The sequence below is a fragment of the Ursus maritimus genome, unplaced genomic scaffold (genome assembly GCF_017311325.1).
Source record: "Ursus maritimus isolate PB19 unplaced genomic scaffold, ASM1731132v1 scaffold_20, whole genome shotgun sequence".
Lineage (NCBI taxonomy): Eukaryota > Metazoa > Chordata > Mammalia > Carnivora > Ursidae > Ursus > Ursus maritimus.
The window spans coordinates 42,375,888-42,389,369 of record NW_024424453.1 but is presented as its reverse complement, the minus strand read 5'-3'; the positions used below and the strand labels follow the sequence as shown (position 1 = coordinate 42,389,369).

The following is a 13,482-nucleotide window of genomic DNA, read 5'->3' as shown; positions in this document are numbered from 1 at the left end:
TGTTGGCTCTTCTGTTTGTAAGATTTGTTTTCACTTCCATCTGGATTTGGGGCAGTGGAATGGGCATCAGAAGACGTAGGCTTGTGATCATCAGCTCAGTAACTTTATTCTGCTCAGACTCAGTATTTCATCTGTAAAAATAAAGAAAGTTTGGACTAGAGTGTCTTCCTATTTGCTTCCTCCTCAGGTTCTGTGTGAGATCAGTTCCTCATCAACAGCTAAAGAAAGAGATCTTCAGAATTGTCTTACTCCAGGGACGCCTGGGTGGCTCAGCCAGAATTGTCTTACTCCACAGTTGAGTAGATGTTCCTTGTTTTTCTGAGTGAGACATCTGGGTGAACTTCCAGAAGAAGCAAGCTCAAATCCTGGAATATGAATAAATTAGGAGTCAGTGGTCATGAGACTAGAGAAGTGGCACCAAGTTTAGTTAGGAAGGACCTTACGTTTTATGTGAGGTTTAGAACTTTATTCATTGGGTGATAGAGAATCTTGAAAGTATGACCAGATTTGTGTTTTAGGAAGTTCATTTTAATGGTTATATGAATTATGGTGAAAACAGAAGACAGTGCGACCAGAAAACTACCACCACGTTTCAGGCAAGCGATGAAGTAGATCTAAAGTAAGAAAGTGGAACTTAGTTGGAAAAAATGGGAGGGGACAAATCTGATACATTTGGGGGTATGTCGGCTGATCGGCTGCAGGAGTTCAAGAGGGAGAGGAGACTAGGATAACTCTCAATGATTCGTATGGATGGATTTGTCATGATGATAGCGGACACCTATGGCTTTTTACTGAGGAAAAAATTACACCTTTTCTCCTGAAAACTGTTAACAAGTTACTTTAAGGGAGATAATTTTTTTTTCCATAATTTTGGCCCCATGGTCTTAACTGATTGGTCTAGGAGGACACCTCCCCTGTGACAATCTTAGAACCACAACCTACTGGCAGCAGGTAATGGATCCAGAGGAGGCAACTGATTTGGACCAAAACAATCAGAGTCCTTGTCCAGAATTTTGAACTTGGAGCCAAAGCGAGTTTCAGTCTGGCCTTTTTAGTGATAGAAGCTTGCTATGGACTGAATGTTTGTGACCCCCAAAATTTATCTGTTGAAGCCTAATTCTCAGTGTGACAGTATTTGGAGGTGGGCCTTTGGAAACTAATTATGTCATGAGAATGGAACACTCATTAATGGGATTAGGGTCCTTATAAGAAGTGACGTGAGAGAAAAGATCTCTCTATCAGCCATGTAGCCCCCATACAGTGAGAAGGTGGCTGTCTACAAGACAGGAAGCAGATACTCACCACAGACTGTCTTGCTTTTGGACTTCCCAGCTTCCAAAACTGTGAGATATTTCTCACACGTTGTTGTTGTTTAAGCCACCCAGCCTGTGGTGTTTTGTTACAGCGGCCTGAAGTAAGACAATGCTTCAAGATATACGTGATGGAGCTAGGAGCCATATTTTCCACCAAATAGAAGGAGTGGTTCTGAAACAAAAGAAAATGAAGCCCATAGGCCAAGAGAAGCAGAGAGGAGAGTTTCTATAATATTTGGCTCCAGTTGTTCGTGGAGCCCATTTGCATCCCTGCCCCTCCTACAATTAGATTGTCCATCTTTCCTAGGATTTCCTCGGATTTCCTGAGACAATGCTTTCCCTTTGTTGCCTAAGCTAGTTCAAGGTGAGTTCAAGTACTTGCCACTAACATGGCAGTCTATTAACTGAGTTGGGGAGGACTAGAGAGAGGCAAGCCTGAGAGAGAGCATAATGATGTCAGTTTTGGACATTTTAGATTGAGTTGCTTCATATCCACATGAAGACTTCCAGCAATTATTTTATTATGCAACGGAAGTTCAGAAGATAGATCACATTCTCCAAGTCATCCAGGTCCTAAGTATGATGCCCTGTAGTGTATCGCTAAATACACCCAAGTCGTCATCCTCTCAGGATGTAATCGTTTCAGTTGCTATACCTCTATTCAGCTGAGCTAGCATCCAGCTTACCATTCTCACACTGGGTCACAATGATATCAGAAAGCATTTTTCTAAGAACGTGGATGGAATCAAGATTGAGTAGTTCTATGGCATTCCCCTGATCTCCTAGCCCAGCAGAACAGCGTAGACATAAGGTGGGAATGTAACTAGTCCAACATGACTTGAACTCGGTGAACATAGCTCCAAATGCTGGCTGCAAATGAATGTTGCTATTCTCTATACATAAGTTAACTGTCAGTAATTTATAGATATATATATTTTTTGGCTAAATCAGCGCGTTCTTCTAAATCAGTAGAACTAAGAAGTAATAGGTGGATATATTGAATCTTGAATAACTTCTAGTATCTGTCTCTGTTAGCTGTGTCAGCTCTATGCATGGATGCTTTTGGACCTCCCAGCAGGGAGATCCCAGCATTCCATGAACTTAGTGGTGCCTATGAACTGTTCTTGTTGTTCTGTTCAGCATGGAAGGGTGCTGCTTCAGAAATGCCAGACTGACCCTCCCTGAGAAAAGTATCTTTTCGTTCATGCCACGCCAGAGGCTACGAGCGGCACACTTGTCCTTTCAAGACAGAGAAACCTGGTGTGCAAATACTGTTTCCAGCACTCACATGCTGTGTGATCTTGGGAGAGTTCCTTAAGTGTGCTGAGCCACAATTTCCTTCATCTGGAAAATCGGAACAAAGAGCAATTCCTCAGTACATTTGTGAAAATTAAATTAAATAACATATACACTGTATTACATAGTTCATGGTGCATAGTCAATTTTCAATAAACGGTAACTTGATTACCTTATTTGCTTATTTGTTTTTGCTTATTGGTTTGAGCTGATGCCATTGTTTGCTTCTTCCTCTTTCCCATTTATCCATGCTTATCACTGGTCTTGATTCCTTTGTCTATCATTGACTACTCTTTTTTTTAATTTCCTTTTCACATTCTTTCTTTCGTCATGTTTGGGCATAGCTCATCGTCACGACAAAGCTACAGCATATCCCTCTACTAATACAAGCTGTCTGTATGGGTAGTTTGTATAATTGGTGATCTTCTTAGGCAGCTAGTCAAACAAGGCTCTTGGTCATTTCTGTCCCCAGCCCTGGCAAAGTGTCCATTTCCAGGCTGGTTCTCCAATCCTTCCAGGTCAATCAAAACCACACTGTGGGTAAATTATGTACAGATGATTACACATATTAATTGAAGTAATTTTGCACATCTGGTTTATCACCCCTTTATGGGATCCCTATTTCTTCCAGTTGAGGTGGCAAGAGAGCAATGGCTGAGGCAAAACTGCCCTGCAAAGCCAAGGCAGCAGGGCCTTGTGATATGATATACAACATCAAAGCGAGGGAAGGAGAGACTCGAAGATATTGCACCTATCCAAAGAGCAAGGCAGTTGTGGAGCGACCTCCCAACTAGCTCTTGCATGTGTCCCCTACTCTCCACACCTGTTCTCAAGCCCTCAATCACACCGTCCTCCCTTTCAGCCTATTCTCTCTTCTCCTGCCAGTGGGAGCTTTCTAATCAGTTACTATGACTATGACTTCTTGCTGCCTGGACCAGTCGGTTGGGCTTAAACAAGGCCCATGGTGATCTGGCCATGACATGCCTCTTCATGTTTCCCACCACCATGGTTCAGCCATACTAAATATTGGAGTTTTCAGTTTCTTGAGTGTTCCATTATCTCTGGTCCCCTAAGCCTTACCTTTGTGGTAGGTACTCTCTGATAGGAACCTGCGTCTGCTTCCCAACATTTTTGCCTTTGGCATATCTAGATATCACGTCCTCTGGGAGTCTTTTTCTGACCCAAGGCTGCACTCCCTGCCTCTCTAATAAATAAACTGTGAATCATGGCATTTATCACATTATAGAGTGATTGCCTTTTTTTTTTAAAGTTTATTTTTACTTATGTAATCTCTACACTCGATGTGGGGCTCCAACTCACGACCCCACAATCAAAAGTCACATGCTCTTCTGACTGAGCCAGCCAGGCACCCCTAGAGCGATTGTTTACTTGTCTATATCAGCCTACTAAGCTGCAGAGACGATGGAGAAAAGATCATATCTGTTTTGCTCACCACTACGTGGTAAATGTCAGGCATAGTACTCATCATTGACTAAGGTCCTCAGTAATTCAGTGTTGAATCAGTAAATGAATAAATGAATTATGACATTACAAGATGACAAAAAATCAGAACTGAGATACCAATCCCAACTATTGGCAAAATGTTTGGGACACACTTACACTAAAAAAATTATCTGTTGTTTATCTGAAATTCAAAGTTAACTGGGCATTCTGTATTTTATCTGGCACCTTTCCTTGCTAATTAAATACCACTTTCTGCATGTCCAAGAGATAAATGTACTAATTTCAACAAACCCATCTTAGATATTTACTGCCTTAGCATGTCAATACAGTGAATGATCATGTTACTGGTGATGAATAAATTGCTTCTCTCTCTCTTTCTTTAAGCAACCGGGATTATGTAGGTTTCTCGCTTGAACTTCAGCACTTCAAAGCCCTGGCTTAATGTGAACCAATATAACATGCATTGCTTTATATACTCTATTGTGGTGAACACTGTGGCTGGTTAAATTCCTAGGGACAGCTGTGAGTCTTAAAATTTCTTAGTCCTAATTCTTTTACACATTCCATTCATAGTCTAATTTGCTAACTCCATTTTCAGCCTCTTGCTTTTAAATTTTACTTTCACTATTGCACAATCAGTAGTGACTGATATTGAGTAATCAGTGAGTAATCTGATTTTTAAAAATAATACACTGTATCTTTCTAATCCAGTTTCACCAATAACTTATTAGAGATCCTTTTTAAGATAGAATTTCTTTTTTTTTAAAGATTTTATTTATTTATTCATGAGAGAGAGAGAGAAGGGGGGGAGAGAGAGAAGGAAGCAGAGGCAGAGGGAGAAGCAGGCTTTCTATGGAGCAGGGAGCCTGATGTGGGACTCTCCCCAGGACTCTGAGATCATGACCTGAGCCGAAGGCAGATGCTTAACTGACTGAGCCACCCAGGCGCCCCTAGAATTTATTTTCTTAGTGAACTAATCAGGAGACAAATACTGATAAAGTTAAGTGCACAGTATTCATAGCAACAAATGATACCATAACAAGATACTGGTAACAATGAAGGGAGAAATCTTTAGTACACAATTGGTTATACCACTTAATATATTTGTTGAGCATTTGCTGGAAAATGCAAAAATTACTAGGTTACTAGGAATTTTTAACCCAGATTGCCACCAGGAAAATGAATTTAAGTCCAAAATTATTCATTTATTAAGAACATTGTTAAGTATTTACTTCCATTTAAGGTTGTGGCCTAGGAGCAGTTTCGGATGTAAAAATGAGGGCTTTCCAGAAAAAACAAACCAACAAAAACCCAAAAAAACCCAAACCAGTCTTATTTAGAGATAAGATGTAATTTGGCAAGATAAAAAGTAATTGATGCCTCATAAGAGACCCTGAGAATGTTCAGTGAGAACTCAGACGTAAGAGTTGAACTGGAGGAACCAGGAAAGGCTCTGTTCCTGGTTTTTTCAGCAGTGATGGCATTGGTCCTTTGAGGGTAGGTAAGATTCCAAGATGGTTGAGGAGGCACTGCCATGCCGAAGGGTCCCTGTGGGCAAAGCTTTCCTTTACCTTTAGTAGGAGCAACATTCAATTGCTTGGAAATTACATCCTCTAAAGAAAACCTCAACGTTCCTACAATGGACTGAGAATTTCCAAGATGGCATCCTAAAATGCTAACAAGGCCTCTAGCTATATTTTAAACACCAACTGAATTGACAGCATGATGAGAGATATGCTGAGAGAACGTGGGTTGGGGAGTTACCTGTGTGTGTGATAGTCACAGATAACTCCCCACCCCATGTATTTGAAAACAATGCTTCCAGATAATCTCCCCATGACTGGATATTGTAGACAGCCTCTTAAAGCCCTTTCCCCTAGTGTAAATATGACCAGCCCCTCAGTTGACAGACATGAATGTTTTTTTAAAGAGCTGGATGACTTTTCCCACTTTGGGGCCCCAAGGGCTAGCAGCCGCCATTAGGGCGCCTTAGGAGGAAGTTTCTGTGGGTGTGCTTCAATGCATGAAGGAACAGCTCCAGGAGAGGTTGTGGGGATTTTTGTCTCCTGCATCTTAGTTCTGATTCATCTTCTAGGCTCACGTAGCGCTCAGTGGCTGGGCCAAAGGGTGTGGGAAGAAATTGCAAGGCTAAGCCCAAAGCCTTCCTCTGGGCCTTTCCTCTGTATCACAGGATGCTTCCCCCCAAGTTCTGCACCCCCCCCCCATTTTGTTCTGACTTCATTGCAATAGGAATGTGAATGTGAACGGGCAGGTGAGGCCAACCAAAGAAACAGGAACTACAAATTCCCTAACTCTGACCTGCATTTCCAAACTCCAGAAAGCTCTACAAACTGGGTTTTTGTAACTTATTTGGCAGCAAAATCCGACCTCACCTGAACTCATTTGAAAGCAAAATCTTACCTAGACTGACAGGAGGCTATTTACGGTCTTTGGCCAACTAGCATAAATATTCACGTGTTTTACTTCAGAAATGTTAATGTATTTTAGCACAGAGTGCGGTCCCAGAGTCTGCTGCAAGAGTAAATAGTATACAGTGCTTACACTGTATTACTTTTGTAAAATTCCAAGATAATTCTGAATTCTGACATCTGGCCCCAGGATTTTGGATAAGGCCTTGTCGTCCTACAGCACAAAATGTACTGTTGACCTTGCACAGGGTAAAGAGCTGAGCTCATGGTACACAGGATGGACCTTCATTCAGTCATTACCTCTGAGTTCTTATCCTTTAGCATATGAAATTAATATTTTTCTACCTCAGTCGGTTTCAGTATGTGAGCTTGGAGCACTGGAAATTTGCAAGCTGTCTCATGGAGTCTATACCTTTATTGTTAGACATTAAAAATGTACTTGTACTTTATTGTAACCCAAGACATTACTGATAGCTCATTAGAACCAAAGCAATTTCTTCTCCCCACTAATCAATTTCCCCCTCCTTCTTTCTTTGTGTGGGATGTGGGAACAAGTGGGGGAAAGTAGGAACAGCACCAGCTTCATGGCTATATGACCAGTGGAGACACACAAGCCCCATACCCAGAAAGTCAGGATTCTCCAAAGAGAAAGATAAATATCTATCTCACATATATACATAGAGGGGTGTGTGTGTGTGTGTGTGTGTGTGTGTGTGTGTGTGTGGAATTGGCTCATGTGATTATGGAGGCTGGCAAATCCCAAGATCTGGTGGGTGAGTCAGGAAGTTATAGACCCAGGGAAGCTGATGGCTTGGTTTCAGTCAGAGTCCACATGCCTGAGAATCAGGAGGGCTATTCGTGTAAGTTCCAGTCCAAAAGCCAGCAGCCTCAAGACCCAGAAAGAGCTGATGTTTCAGTATGAGTCTGAAAGCAGGAAAAAGTTTTACTTGGGAGAGGGTCAGCCTTTTTGCCTTATTCAATTGATTGCATGAGTTCCAACCACATTAGAAGAGGCAGTCTGTTTGACTCAGTCTACTGATTTAAACATTAATTTCATCCAAAAACACCCTTGCAGAAACTCACAAACGTTTGACCAAATATCTGGGCACCCCATGGGCCAATCAAGTTGATGTATAAAATTAACTATCCTAGAAGGGGATCACATGCTTGGAGTTCAATAGTCTCTGGTCACCATCTAGAAATATTTGATAATTTTATCTTTTTTTTTTAAGACTTTATTTTTAAGTAATCTCCGCACCCAACATGGGTCTCGAATTTATAATCCCGAGATCAAGAGTCATATGCTCTACTGACAGACTCAGCCAGGCGCCCCAATAATCTTATCTTTTATTTGTATTTTCTAATCGAAGCCCAATAGGACATTGGAGCATGTGCTAGGTTTTGGAACCTCAACTCACCCAAAGTCCCACCTCCCACCACCATCCTGTCTCCTGTTTTTTGGTTTTTTTGTGTTTCTTTTTTTGTCTGCCTGTTCTGTACCCCTGCCCAGTGACCACTGCTGCCCTCTGCTCCTGGCACAGGGCCTGGGCACAAGTGTGGGAAGGATCAAGGTCAGGCACTAACCAAGTTGCAGGGCAGGGCCCCAGGCATCTGGAGGGTTTGCGCTGACACTGTAAGTATCCCCATATCTGAGGTAATGTGACATTTCAAAGCAAAAACAAACAAAAATGCCTACACAGATCAAGGAAAAGACCTTAGAAGAGAGGAAAAAACTGCTTTCTTTTTTTTTATTTTAAAGATTTTATTTATTTATTTGACAGAGATAGAGACAGCCAGCGAGAGAGGGAACACAAGCAGGGGGAGTAGGAGAGGAAGAAGCAGGCTCCTAGCGGAGGAGCCTGATGTGGGGCTCGATCCCATAACGCCAGGATCACGCCCTGAGCCGAAGGCAGACGCTTAACCGTTGTGCCACCCAGGCGCCCCCAAAAACTGTTTTCTTGATTGTTTTGAACAAAGAACCTGAATTTTCATTTTGCACAGGACCCCGCAAATTCTGCAGCGGGCACTGGCTGGGAAGAATACCCAATGGAGTCTTAAGCTTCTTCTCACCCATATGCAAGCACAGCTACAGCCACAGCCACACACACACACAGAATTGTTTCCGTGTTGTTGTTTCGATTTTTCATGGTATGGATGCAGAAGAAGAGAAAGGTCAAGAATCAGTCAGTTCCACGGATATTTTAACCTTGGTTCATAACTGACTTTTGCCTTTCCCTCGCTTCGCACTTCCAGACTGCATATAGTCCTGCTGATGTTTGCCAGCGCCTCTCAACACCATCCTGAGTCATTTCCCTGCCCGCCAACCTCGTCCAGGAGCAGCCCTCCCTTTCCCCTGCTCCTCCTTCTCCCTGGGCTCCTCCATCTTCCGTCATCATCACCGCCACCACCATCACCACCGTCACCACCACCACCGTCACTATAGAAGAGTTACTATGCTTAAACTGTACCAGACAATGTAGTAGGTGCTTAATACATTATTTCACGTATTTCTCCCAGCCACCCAGCAAAGCACTTGAAACCACCCCCATTCTGCAGACGAGAAAACACGGCCAGGAAGCGATAAGGCTAGACGCATCACCCGGTGTGCTCTTTCCACCGAAGAACCCCATTATACCACCCGAACAGCCTCCTAATTTAAACGGCTCATCTTGCCTTCAAAAGCAAGTCCAAACTTTTTGGTCGAGCACCTAGGGCCGCCACAGCTAACACAACGGTGTCTGCTTTCTAATCTTTTCTTTGGCTAGTCCAGCGCTAGTCAGGTTTCTTTCCGTTGCAGGTGACAAAACTACAACAAAGCAGAAACAAGGACTTGATTGGCTCCTGTAACTGCAAAGTCCAACGTGGGAGGATTCAAACTCTGCCCACAGGACCTCCTTTCTTGGCCTCTTCATCTGTCCAAGTTGACTTAATTCTTAGGCAGCCTTCTTCTCTGTAACAACAGTTATGCCCACGGCAAAGCCAAATTTACTCCGTCTTCGTAGCTAGCAATCACAGAGAAGAGAAAATAATCCCTTCTCCTCTTGAGCCTTTATTAATCTCCCCAAAGGATTCTGATTGGCTCTGTGTAGGTCACGTGCCCACTCCGGAGCTATTCCGGGTTCTCGGACAGGGGCATAGAGTGCTCTGATTGGACAGACTGAGTCCCAAATCCCTTCCCATCAAGTAGAAGGCGGGACCATGTGATTGCCCAAAAAAATCAGAATCACAAACAATAATGGAGGAGCAATTCCGGAAAGCAAAGGAAGTCAAAAAAACAAAAACAAAAATATGTCGGTTCCATCTCCTACAGGAGCTATCAACTCTGACCGAACAAGGTATGCATTTTCCTGACTCTAGGCCACTGTTCATTCTGCCTGTCCTCCCTCCCCACTTTCAACCTCCAGAATACTCCCTACTTCCTAATGTTTGCCCTTAATTCAGGGCCTGGATTAAGCCCCCTCTTCTAAAAAGCTGCAAAAAAAAAAAATGTTCAAAATCATTAGCCATCAGGGAAATTCAAATCAAAACCACACTGAGATACCACCTTATGTCAGTGAGAATGGCAAAAATAGACAAGGCAAGAAACAACAATTGTTGGAGAGGATGTGGAGAAAGGGGATCCCTCCTACATTGTTGGTGGGAATGCAAGTTGGTACAGCCACTCTGGAAAACAATGTGGAGGTCCCTTAAAAAGTTAAAAATTTAGCTACCCTATGACCCAGCCATTGCACTACTGGGTATTTACCCCAAAGATACAGACGTAGTGAAGAGAAGGGCCATATGCACCCCAATGTTCATAGCAGCAATGTCCACAATAGCTAAATCGTGGAAGGAGCCGAGATGCCCTTCAACAAACAGTGGTCCATATATACAATGGAATATTACTCAGCTGTCAGAAAGAACGATTTCTCATCATTTGCTGCAACATGGACGGCACTGGAGGAGATAATGCTAAGTGAAATAAGTCAAGCAGAGAAAGACATTTATCATATGATTTCTCTCATCTATGGAACATAAGAACTAGGAAGATCGGTAAGGGAAGAAAGGGATAAAGAAAGGGGGGGTAATCAGAAGGGGGAATGAAACATGAAAGACTATGGACTATGAGAAACAAACTGAGGGCCTCAGAGGGGAGGGGGGTGGGGGAATGGGATAGACCGGTGATGGGTAGTAAGGAGGGCACGTATTGCATGGTGCACTGGGTGTTATACGCAACTAATGAATCATCGAACTTTACATCGGAAACCAGGGATGTACTGTATGGTGACTAACATAATATAATAAAAAAACATTTAAAAAAAATAAAATAAATAAAAATAAAAAAATAAAAAGCTGCATCAGGGCACCTGGCTGGTTCAGTCAGAAGACCGTGCAACTCTTCCTCTCAGGGGTTGTAAATTCAAGCCCCACATCGGGTGTAAAGGTTACTTAAAAATAAAATATATGGGGCACCTGGGTGGCTCAGTCCGTTAAGCGTTGGGCTTTCTGTTCAGAGGGGAGTCTTTTTCTCCCTCTGCCCCTCCCCCTTCTCATGCTTTCTCTCTCTCTCTCTCTCTCAAATAAACAAATAAAATCTAAAAAAAATACATAAATTTTTTTCAAATTAAATAAATAAATTAAAAAAAACAAGACAAAACGTAAAAAACATAAATGTGGTGTGAGCCAATTGAAGATAGGGAAAGTTCCTGGTCAGATACTTTTGACTGTGTTTAGTGTATTAGTTACTAAGCCACTTCAACTACAATAACAAAGACCTAAACATAGAAGTGTCGCAAATAAAATAAACAGTTACTTTTCCTTCATGTTAACTATTCACCTGTGAGCTGTCTGGGGTTAATATGGCACATCCATGATGTCATAAACCTTAACTTCTGTATTTTTATTCTGCCATCCTTGGCATAAAGCTTCCCTGTGGCAGTCTAAGATGGCTAGTCTGGGTTCCGTGCCAGTTCGCAACCCTCTCAGGAGCTTTCTGGCTATAATCTGACCCCATACCTGCAGGGCAGGGAGGGATAAAGGAAGAGGTCGGCCACTCCAAGGCGGTGGATGGCAGGTTTACTGAGTAAAGTGAACTTATATAGGAGTCTCGTAGTGGGACAGCAGCAAGATGAATGGATACCCCACCCCCCCACTTTCCCACCGTATCTTAAAAGTTCATAAAGAGACCTTACCTGGGTGCAGCCACATGTACCCTGCAGGTGTTCTCAACATCACATCACTATCTCAAGGCTGTGTCCTTGGAGCAGCCTCTGGGGGTGGGAAAGACACGTGGAACCCACATTCAAAGAACAGGGGAGGGGCTGAGTCTCCAAGTGCCTGGGTCCAGCTCATGAATCAGCCAGCAGTCATGTCTTTTTGATGACCTTCCCCAACATTCCGCCATCATACTTGTATCATAGTCAGTGGGAAGAAAAAAAGGTCTGAGGAGTGAGCATCCTCGTGCCTTTTAAAGGCACCATTCAGAGGTGCTGGGTGGTGCAGTAGGTTAAGCATCCAGCTCTTGGTTTTGGCTCAGGTCAAGAACTCAGGGCTGTGAGATGGAGCCCTGGCTCTGTGCTCAGCACAGAGTCTGCTTGAGTTTCTCTCTTCCTCTCTCTCTGCCCCTCCCCGACCCCCTCTCAAATAAATAAATAAATCCTTAAAAAAATAAAATATAGGCACAATTCAGAAAAAACCCCATTCACTTCTGCTAATATCCTCTTGGTCAAAGCTTGGTCACATGACCTTATCTAGCTGTTGGTTCTTGGTTGGGCTGCCATTTGCTTAACTAGAAGTGAAGGGGTCCTATTACTGAAGGAAGGAAAGAATGTATAATGGTATAACCAGCAGCAAGTAAAATAGAGATGAAATAAAGGTGGGATGGAGAGAGATACATTCGCTTCATTTATGCATCAGTTGCTGAAACAGAGATGTTAGCAAAAGATTTCCAAATTGTTAAATTTTTTTTAAAGATTTTATTTATTTTAGAGAGAGAGAGTGCACAAGCATGAGCGGTGGGTGGGGCGGGAGGGGGAAGAGTAGAGGGAGAGGGAGAGGGACCTTCTCAAGCAGACCCCTTTGAGTGCAGAGTCTGATGTGTGGGCTCGATCTCATGACTCTGAGATCATGACCTGAGCTGAAATCAGGAATCCAACGCTCAACCGTCTGAGTCCCCCAGGCTCCCCTCCAAATCATTAAATTTAAAAACAGTTCTCTTTTGACCTTTAAGGTTGCTTTTTGTTCCAAGATTCTTAGTGTCTATCTTCCCTCTTTTCAATTTCATTATTCCTTCTGTCTCTAAGCCTAGCACCCTTGAAGAGCTAACATACCTAATAGGATCTGGATACAGACAAAGGTTAGCTCATTCACTTAGTAAATCTTTCTTGAGAGCCTGCGGTATGCAAAGTCCTATTATGGGTACTGGATACATCAGTGAACAAAACCGATATCCCTGCTTTGTATAGCTCCTGTTGGGAGGGTTTGGGGGGTGGGCAGGAATATAAGAAAGCAAGAAATGGTAATTCCTGTGGAAACAAAGCTAATGATATGTCAGACAAGTCTTTTAGCTCCTAGAAGGGTGGAGATGCTATTCCCTGTCTCACAGCCTATAAGAGTGGCACATTCTACAATGTGCACTGTCCAGACACTTGAAAGATTCTTAACAACGTAAATAAATATCTCTGTGGAGTCCCTTGGTTCTTTAGCTAAAGATTTATTTATTTTCCACAATCAAATGGATCACTATATTTAATAGGACTCTTTTTTGGCAGGTTAGAAATCTAGCTTGGGAGTGGGGAAGGGTAGCAGATATCATTTTTTAAAAAGGATTCTGGGATATCATATGCTTGTAGACAAGTTGAATGATCTTAGGGACAAATGGAACCAAAAACTCAAATGCATCCAGCATTTTCTCTGTCTCACCTCTGTAGGTATGAGCTCTTTTTTTTTTTTCCTCTGAAAAAAAGGAGCCCCATACTTCTGAATTGCACATCTCATCCTCT

At 42.7% G+C, this 13,482-nt stretch overlaps 1 long non-coding RNA gene across 1 annotated transcript; it reads left to right on the top strand.

Moving 5' to 3' along the window:
- Positions 1-207: 207 nt before the first annotated feature.
- LOC103679893 lies at positions 208-2,693 on the top strand. The gene is made up of 3 exons (XR_573014.2): positions 208-294; positions 1,621-1,677; positions 2,454-2,693. It is a non-coding gene; the product is annotated as an uncharacterized LOC103679893 (long non-coding RNA).
- The last annotated feature ends 10,789 nt before the right edge of the window (positions 2,694-13,482 follow it).